Source organism: Pimephales promelas, chromosome 16, assembly GCF_988280905.1.
Source record: "Pimephales promelas chromosome 16, fPimPro1.hap1.1, whole genome shotgun sequence".
In the NCBI taxonomy this organism is placed as follows: Eukaryota; Metazoa; Chordata; class Actinopteri; order Cypriniformes; family Leuciscidae; genus Pimephales; species Pimephales promelas.
In genome coordinates this window covers 30549078-30555409 of record NC_142784.1, presented here as the reverse complement: position 1 = coordinate 30555409, position 6332 = coordinate 30549078, and the positions used below count along the sequence as shown (strand labels likewise).

At 40.8% G+C, this 6332-nt stretch overlaps 1 pseudogene; it reads right to left on the bottom strand.

Moving 5' to 3' along the window:
* Positions 1-1718: 1718 nt before the first annotated feature.
* LOC148973377 (uncharacterized) lies at positions 1719-3248 on the bottom strand (annotated as a pseudogene).
* Positions 3249-6332: the final 3084 nt, after the last annotated feature.

The window sequence follows — 6332 nt, the reverse complement described above, 5'->3', positions numbered from 1 at the left end:
GGTAACACTTTAGAATACGGTTCCTTCGTTAATGAATAACTACACAAGAACTAATGAGTAACACAATATTAACAATCTAGTAACTATTATTAACTAACAAGAAACTCTGATTAACGAACTAGTAAGTAATAGCGCACAGACGAAAGTGGTAGTTCCCTATTAAGTAATCAATAACTACTATTTTTTTAATACTTCCCAGAGAACTACTGAAAAAGTTTATTAACAATCTAGTAACTACTATTAACTAAAATAAACTCTTATTAACGAATTAGTAAGTAATAGTTTACAGATGAAAGTGTTACTAGATACTTCTGTGGAAATTACTAATTATTTGGATTCGTATTATAAAGTGAAGATCATTGGAACTAACTAGTAATTACTCAAGTGTTACTACATGATCTAGTCATGATTTGTGCAAATGTTTGAGATTTTTGGTGAACTTTAGTATACTTTTAGAAAATGTCTTTAGTAACAATTGAGTAATTACTAGTTAGTTCCCATGATCTTCACTTTATAATACGGATCCAAATAACTAGTAATTAATAGCTCATAGATGAAAGTGTTACTAGATACTTCTGTGGGAATTACTAATTATTTGGATCCGTATTATAAAGTGAAGATCATTGGAACTAACTAGTAATGACTCAAGTGTTACTACATGATCTAGTCATGATTTGTGCAAACGTTTGAGATTTTTTGGTGAACTTTAGTAACTTTTAGAAAATGTCTTTAGTAATACTTTAGTAATTACTAGTTAGTTCCCATGATCTTCACTTTATAATACGAATCCAAATAATTAGTAATTCCCACAGAAGTATCTAGTAACACTTTCATCTGTGAGCTATTACTTACTAATTCGTTAATAAGAGTTTATTTTAGTTAATAGTAGTTACTAGATTATTAATAAACTTTTTCAGTAGTTCTCTGGGAAGTATTAAAAAAATAGTAGTTATTGATTACTTAATAGTGAACTACCACTTTCGTCTGTGCGCTATTACTTACTAGTTCGTTAATTAGAGTTTCTTGTTAGTTAATAATAGTTACTAGATTGTTAATATTGTGTTACTCATTAGTTCTTGTGTAGTTATTCATTAACGAAGGAACCGTATTCTAAAGTGTTACCAATAAAACGTACCACCACATATTCACGCCGCAGGACCTTGACCCTGTCTGAATTTGGTTGTCTTCTTCTTTGTGCATGTCCTATCACTCCTCCAGGTCTTCCTCTGACACCAAGACAGATTAACTTACCTTTTGCCTTTTTATAGTACTTACAGTTTTTACCCATTGCTTACACACATTTTGCTAAATTTGGCTCATTGTGTCAAAACTCTACACACAAGCAAATAAGACACAACATTGGGAAATAAACCATTCACATCTATGTCAAATTTAAACTCTACTATCAAAACCTAACAATCCTTTGTCAAAATGTCACTCTGATGACAAAATGATACCCACTTGCATCATATGAATACACTTTCAGATCAGCAGCAACTCACTAGTCTACTTTATATAAAAAAACTACAGTCTTTTGTTGTCAATGTTTTATTCAATTCCATAGAGGGCATGTTTTCACAGTTACCAAAAAATGAAATAATGAATTCAAAATTATTAAATTAGTATATTTTACAGTACAGTAAATTCAGTTAAATCAAAAATATAACAAACAACACACTACTATAAACACAGAAAAACACAAGTGTGCGCAAGTGGGCTTATGGATCCTGTCGTCTGTTGGGGTCTGGCCACAGGATCTCATCAACATCACAAGCAATGTCTTCTCTTGCTAAGCATCGGGGAAAATATCCCCTTGTGTGCCGAATCCATCCCTGGATTGACCTCACCTCAATGTCTCCGCAGGCCTGTTCCATTGCCTGCAGAAGAGGCATACGGGCATGTGGTTGGCGGTCATATACACGCCATCTCCAAGCGGAAAAAAATTCCTCTATAGGATTTAAAAATGGCGAGTAAGAGGGCAAGTACAGAATTTCAAATTGATCATGGTTTGTGAACCAGTCCTGGACCAGAGCAGCCCGATGGAAACTGACATTATCCCAGACAATAACAAACCTGGGCTGCTCTGGTCCATCCTGTACAACTGCATCATGAAGTGCATCTAGAAATGTTATTATGTGTTGTGCATTATAGGGACCCAGTTTGGCATAATGGTGCAGTAGCCCTTGAAGACTTATGGCAGCACAAAAAGTGATATTTCCCCCACGCTGCCCTGGGACGTGCAAAATTGCCCTTTGGCCAATGATATTACGTCCCCGTTGTCTGTTTTTGCTAAGGTTGAATCCAGCCTCGTCAATGTAAATACATTCATGCGGCTGGGCAGCCCCATCCATGTCCAAGATTCTCTGTAACAAAAAATACATGTTGTGGATGGCTTTACTCAAAGCACACACTTACACTACTATACAGAACCGAACCGACCCATCCCACCACAAAGATACCGGTGTAGCTTTCTGAATGAATCTATGTGGTACTAATCCAGTGGTATTCATCTGTTACTGTGCACCCATTCTTTATTGTAAATGTAAAGGACTGAAACACCTGCACATATTCATGTCGAAGTTCTTTGACCCTGACACTGTTCCTCTCAAATGGGACCCTGTACAGTTGCTTCATGGTCATGTGGTGCTTTACCAAGATTTGTCTGATAGTTGTAATGCTTACTCGATTTATGTTGTTGAATACTTGCCTATCTGCAAGTATTTGTTGCTGTAGCTGGTGGAGACGGATTGCATTGTTTGTTGAACAGGCGTTGGCGTTGCGTGAACAGGCGTTGGCGTCCACCCCCAGCAGGTCTTCTAGTCATTCTGCAGAAAAATGCAACCACAAATTGTTCTCGTTTTCTTCTTTTTTACAGTACTGTGTATACTGAACTTTACTGTATTTACCATATACAGCACTGAAACATCTCAACACGTTACAGTATCATGGTATGTTTCACAAAACTACCACTTTTGTTGAAAAAAAAGGAGCTTTAGCACTCTGGAATACAATACATGTGATACAGTAACGTGATATGGTACAGTACTGTAAATACTCTAGATACAGTCTGAGTAGAGTAGAGAGTTGAAGACATACCTGTTTTCCAGTCGGAATGTCCTTATTATGGATGAAACTGTGAAGCGGCTTAGATTAGGATGGACTCTCTGCCCAGCTTCCCTCATAGTCAGGCCATGGTTTATAACATGGTCCACCAAAGTTGCTCTTATGTCATCCGACATAATGGTCCTTGTGTGGCCTCTTTGACCACGTCCTCGTCCTCTCTCTCTCTGTCCTCCTGTTCCTCTTCCTCTGCCTCTAGCTCTCCCTGCCTCCATGCTTGCAAAGTTCTCAAAACGGCTTAACTGAGGCATTTTTGTAGCTGGCTGATTGGTGTTCATTTTTGTAAGTAAGTGTTTTCAGGTGTGTGTCTATGTCTTTTCAATTAACCAATGTGTGTTGTATTTTAAATAGATGTGTTTTCCCAATGGTACCCTGAGATTTTATTTTTGAACTAAGTGTCTTATGTATGAAATAGTGTGTAGTGTCTAGGAGCAAGTGTGTTGCAGAAAGGAGCAAGTGTGTTACAGAATTGCAACTAAAGTGCAAAGCAGCGCATTTGTTTAAGGTATGGATACACTTTGTTTAAGGTATAGTAAGAACAACTTCAGGTTATGTTACTTTGGTTTAAGCATGTGTCTATAGTGTTCAAGCAATGGGCAAAAACTGTAATAATTATAATAATAATAAAAATAATACTAATAATAATAGTCAAAGTTTACAGTTTAATAGTCAAAATATCACCAAAAGAAAAAAGACCATAAAAAAAGTGTCAGTGTTGAGTCCAGTATTAAAGTGCTAGAGTGATAAAGTGACCAGGCATTAATGCAAGTCCATGTGTATTTGTATACAGTATTTTGTCCTATTGTCCTCTCTACCCTATTTCCTCCTCCCCCCTAGTGAGGAGTTGTAGAGTCTGATGGCATGAGGGACAAAAGAGTCCTTCAGTCTGTTAGTCCGGCACTTGGGAAGAAGCAACCTTCCACTGAACCGGCTCCTCTGGGTGCTGATGATGGTGTGCAGGGGGTGGCTGGCATTATCAATAATGTCCAGCAGTTTGTCCATTGTTCTCCTCTCTGCCACCATCACCAGTGAATCCAGCTTCATGCCGATCACAGAGCCGGCCCGCCTGATCAGTTTATCCAGCCTATTGGTGTCCTTCTTGGATATGCGGCCACAGTGTAGAAGAGGACACTGGTAACCACAGAGTGGTAAAACATGCACAGCAATTTGCTGCAGATGTTAAAGGAGCGCAGTCTCCTCAGAAGGTACAGCCTGCTCTGTGTCTTCCTGTACAGATGGCTTGTGTGTGTTGTCCAGTCCAGTTTGTTATCCAGCCACAGTCCGAGGTATTTGTATGATTTGACTGCCTCCACCTCAATTCCCTCCAGCAGGACCGGTCGCGGACTTGATCTGGACCTCCCAAAGTCAACGACCAGCTCCTTTGTCTTAGTGGTGTTGAGCTGTAGGCAGTTAGTGCGACACCAGAGAGCAAAGTCCCCCACCAGACTCCGATACTCCTCCTCCCTATCACCCTTAATACACCCAACGATGGCTGTGTCATCTGCATACCTCTGTATATGACACAGCTCCGAGTTGTAACAAAAGTCCGAGGTGTACAGGGTGAAGAGAAGAGGGGTGATGTCCTTCACATGATGTCCTTCAGCCTGACATACTGTGGCCTGTCCGTGAGGTAATCTCTGATCCAGTCTACCAGAAAGTGGTCGACTCCCATCCTGATCAGTTTGTCCTGAAGTATGGGGGGCCGGATGGTATTGAAGGCACTGGAGAAGGCAATGATTTTTACTCCAAAAAAAGTATCCTCACTGTGCCGTTCCCCTTACCCAGATGGGAGTGGATCTGATGTAGCATGTAGAGGATGGCATCCTCCACACCAACCTTTGGCTGGTACGCAAACTGCAGGCGATCCTTGGCGTGCTGTACCTGGGGTCTGAGGAGGCTGAGGAGGAGCCGCTCCAACGTCTTCATCAGGTGTGAAGTGAGTGCCACCGGTCGAAAGTCATTCAGCTCGCTAGGCCTGTTCTTCTTGGGAACTGGAACGATGCAGGATGTCTTCCAGAGGGTAGGCACTCTCCCTAGCTGCAGGCTAAGGTCGAAGATCCGCTGGAGCGGCTCCCCCAGCTCAGCAGCACAGGTCTTCAGCAGTCTCAGACACACTTTATCCGGGCCCGCTGCCTTCCTGGGCCGGAGCCTCCTCAGCTGTTCTCTGACCTGGTCTGTGGTGATGCGGGGCGGGGATTGTATTGAGAAGGATGGGGGTGATGTGGTGTTGGTAGAAAAATGTGTAAAGGAGGGAGGTATTGCGAAGTCGGGGGGAGGTGTGTAGACTGGGGTATGGTGGTGTCAGGGGGGAAGTGTGTGGGGGGAAGGAGACATTGCTGTGGTGGGGGTGACGGTTGGGGGGACAAGGGCATGAGCTGGTTAAACCTATTAAAAGATTGTAAACTATGTTCCCCTCTATTGCTTTGTGAATGAATCTGTTATTAGGCTATAACAAAGCAATGTGAACACCAGTGAATTATCCGGGAATGAGCCTGATGTCATCATCAAGTATAATGAACAAGTTCTCAAACATTTAATTAATAATTATAAAATGCAGCTCATATAGGTTCTGGTAGTGTCTGAGGTAGATTAAGTTTTTACTAGTGTAAGTTGTTTGTGTGTGTGTGTGTGTGTGTGTGTGTTTTGCTTATGCTGCATGGTGAAAAATAAACATTAGCTCAATAATTTTAATTTCAGAATAATTCAGACAATTGCAAGCACGCAACCCTTTACACCTTCTTTAATTATTGTCACGGTGTGGGTTTCGTGTCTTGTTCCTCGTTCTTGTCATGTTATTTCCCTGTTTGTCATGTGGTCCTACCAAGTGTCTTGTCATTTGTTGATTGTCAGGTCATTGTTCACAGGTGTTCCTTGTCTTGTAGTCAGTGTTTTTAAGCCCTCTTGTTTGCCATGTGTCTTTGTCTAGTATTGCATGTAATCCAGTGAATGTTTCTTGTCGTTATTCTAGTTTCCAGTTTCTACCCTTTGTTTTGTGTTTGTTCTTATTTTTATTATTAAATTACATTTGGGTTCGCTACTTCTTGCCTCTGTTCCACCAAGAGGGCTTAAAACACTGACTAATTACAAGACAAGGAACACCTGTGAACGAACAGTGACCTGACAAATAACAAATTAAAAGACACATGGCAGGACCACATGACAAACAGGGAAATCACATAACAGACAAGAACAAGTAACAAGACACAAAACCC